Here is a 3815-nt window from a genome sequence, read left to right as displayed (position 1 = left end):
GTTACAGGGGTGGGCAAACTTTTTGACTCGAGGGCCACAATGGGTTCTTAAACTGGACCGGAGGGCCGGAACAAAAGCATGGATGGAGTGTTTGTGTGAACTAATATATATTCAAAGTAAACATCATTACATAAAAGGGTACGGTCTTTTTTATTTTTAGTTTTATTCATTTCAAATGGGCCGGATCCAGCCCGCGGGCCGTAGTTTGCCCACGGCTGGTCTAGACAGAGGAAAAGAGAGCAAGTCCTGCTGAAGGAGAGGGGCAGATGAATACATCCAGGGCCAGGGCCTGTGGGGCTAAGCTGCATTAACATCCTCCACCCCATGTCCACCCCCATTAGAGTTGCCCTAGGTGAGCCATCAGAGCTGAAGCCTGTCTGGAGCTCTCCCAGCCCTGTCCGGTGCATGCTGGTGGGTGTTGCCCTGGGGGCAGCTGTGAGAGGCAGACCCAGCTATGACTCGGTGCCTGTGCCAGCTAAACCACCAATCCGAAGTTTCCAATGTTACCTTAAGTAATCTTTCCCTCTGGACCTTTCTATGAGGCCAACAAACAAAAGCTGCTAGTGAGGCTTTGCCCAGGGAATCAAAACAGTGACTCCAGGCTGGCTCCCAAGACTTGAGGACTAGAGAACTCCAGAAATGTTCCTCCCAGAGTCTGATTGTGGTCAGAATGAGCTAAAAAAAAAAAAAAAGAAAAGAAAAAGAAAAGAAAAGAAAAGAGGAAGATGAGAATTTCCTGGGGGAGGTAGGTGGACTCTGCCAAAGAGCTGGGTCACCTGCCCTGGCCGGTTTGACTCAGTGGATAGAATACCAGCCTGTGGACTTGCTGGGGTCCAACCCCAACAGGTCCAGGGGTCCCCAAAGGTGTGGATGGAGTCGGCGAAGAAGGAATGACACGGAGACAGCCTTCAGTTGATCAGCAGCCTAGTCAGGATCTCTAACCAGGATCTGGTCAGGACCTCCAGCGAAGTTCTGGTTAGGAACTGATGTTTATTGTCTTGTTACACCTGTATTTATACCAGTTGATTTTAATCCTGTCAATTTCTATTGCAAAGGTTTGGGCACTTCTTATCTCCATTCCAGGGAGTAAAGATTATGTAGCTTAAGCGTGATTGTTTGTAGTTAAAGTGATTAACTACCCGCCTGGGACTTAGTTAAGGGGTTGTATCCCCTCCCTAACCTCAGGGAAAAATCCCCACCTGGGGAAACAACCTTTTTCGGAGAGGTGACCTTGGTTAAAACACATGGCGCTAAGGAGAGCAAACATATTAAGAACAATATGCTATATATGCCAGGTCCCTTGAAACATATGCTGTGCAGATGTTTCTTTCCTGCAGCGACTGTGTCAAGCAGCAAGGATGGACCGGCTTCCGGCATGGACTGAAGGATCACAGGTTTGATTCCAAGACATGTACCTCGGTTGCAGGCTCAATTCCTGGCCCTGGTCAGGGTGTGTGCAGGAGGCAACCAATTGATGTGTCTTGCTCACATCCATGTTTCTCTCTCTCTCTGTCTCTCTCCCTCCTTTCCACTCTCTCTGAAAGTCAATGGAAAAATATCCTTCAGTGAGGATTAACAACAATAACAAAGAGCTGGGTCCCCCAGCCTTTGCTTGTCCTCCAGGGCTGGCTAGGTTGTAAGGTCTCCATGCTTTTTCCTTCATCTCATTTCTGCCTTTCAGGAAACCAGCTCTTTGGAGTTGGCTGTCACACCACACCAAGGGAAGGGTGTGGGGGTCCGGGCATGCATGGGGCAAGGGCCTGGCCATCACTGGTTTTTACATGGTGATTTATTAGAGGGAGGGATGTTGAGAAAGAGAGGGCAAATGGGTATGTTCAGATGCACAGATGAGGATGCCATGTGGCAGAATGAGTGCCACATATAAGACATTGCATATCTGTGGCACTGTGGGTAGCATGTCTTAGCAGCCACCAAAGGACAGGCACAGTGCCCACAGACTCAGCACACAATATATCTGACCTCTTTTCAGCCCACACCCACTTCATAGGGCAGAGAGTGGATGTTATTTTCCCATTTCAAGGGTCAGCCAGCCAGATGGTGACCAAGGTGGGGCCAGATGCCAGATAATATTTGTGGCCCAGTGCTCATTTTACATGGCTAATAGCCTCCAATAAAGAATTTTCTCCTGGTGGAGGCAGGAAAGAAGGGCCGAGGACAGTGATGGCGAACCTATGACACGCGTGTCAGAGGTGACACGCAAACTCATTTTTTGGGTTGATTTGTCTTTGTTAAATGGCATTTAAATATATAAAATAAATATCAAAAATATAAGTCTTTGTTTTACTATGGTTGCAAATATAAAAAAATTTCTATATGTGACATGGCACTAAAGTTAAGTTAGGGTTTTTGAAAATGCTGACACGCCGAGCTCAAAAGGTTCGCCATCACTGGTCTAGGACTTGGGATCATCTTTAGAGGAGCATAAGGACAAAGGTAAGGGGCTGAGGAGATCACCCTATTGGCTTAGAGGAAAAGAAGGATGGAAAATGTTTGAAACTCGACTTACCCAAATCCCATGGGACCAAGCACACCCACAGGACTGCCGAGAGGGCGCTGGGTGGTGAAGACCAGCTCCAATACTACACAGCAGTACTGGCTGAACTCACTGCTCAGCTCTCAAAGTCATGGTCAGTTCTTAGGTACCTGAAGATCCAGACACACCTGTGTTCCTCAGTTGCCAGGTCCAGGGGCATAATTCCCCACCTCAGCTGGAGGGAGGCTTGCCAGCATCCTTCTCAGTCACTAGCCTGCTGGGCAGGGTGGGCAGCTTTTCCCAGCTCCCGCTGTCAGAGTCTGTCCCAGAAAGTGGTTGTTTCTTAGTTCTCCCCCTGGGTCCTTGGAGCATTTCTCTCTAGGGAGGAGGAAGTATGGGGCTTGGGGTGAAGAGGCATGGGGGTGGACATTGTTCTGTTGCTTCACTTGCTTTAAGCATGAAATTTTTTTTAAAATAGATTTTTAGAGAGAGGGAGAGAGAGAAACATTGATATGAGAAATATCAATTGGCTGCCTCCCAACATCAGGGATTGAACCCGCCACCATTTGGTGTATGGGAGGACACTCCAACCGAGCCACACTGGTCAGGACTAAGCATGATCTTCACCAGCCTCCAACTCTTGAACCTGATGGGAGTAGAAAGTGCACGTTCCCCAGGCTGGATGTACAAGGTGGGCCAAGCTGCCGGAATGCTCCCAGCCTGAAGAGGCCAACAGGCCCACTCTCCCGTCACCCAGGCTCTGGTGGGCTGCACTCTATTTAGTGTCATCTGATAACTCCTGCTCATCGAGTCCTGGGGAGCATGTACCTCTGATCCTATGTTGGAGGTGGGTGAAGAGCTTAATCTTAAATCAAGTGGACATGCTGCTGGAGAGGGTCTGTCCTCTGCCTGGGCAAAAAGCTTGGGAAAGAAGATGATTTTTCTGCCTGACATTTTCCAGGCAAGATATACACATGCACACCTTGTTTTATTATGCTTTGCTTTATTGTGCCTCACAGGTGTAGCATGTATTTTTTTGTTTAAATATATTTTTATTGATTTCATAGAGGAAAGGAGATGGAGAGATAGAAACATCAATAATGAGAGAGAGCCTGTGGCTCAGTGGTTGAGTGTTGACTTATGAACCAGGAGGTCAGGTTCAATTCCCAGTCAGGGCACATGCCCGGATTGTGGGCTCGATCCCCAGTGTGGGGTGTGCAGGAGACAACCAATCAATGATTCTCTCTTGTCATTTATGTTTCTGTCTCTCTCTCCCTCTCTGAAAAAGAAAAAAAAAAAAGAAGATGAGAGAGAATCATGT

The sequence above is a fragment of the Myotis brandtii genome, unplaced genomic scaffold, assembly GCF_000412655.1.
Source record: "Myotis brandtii unplaced genomic scaffold, ASM41265v1 scaffold7, whole genome shotgun sequence".
NCBI classification, from domain to species: Eukaryota; Metazoa; Chordata; class Mammalia; order Chiroptera; family Vespertilionidae; genus Myotis; species Myotis brandtii.
Note: the sequence above shows the minus strand (reverse complement) of the source record.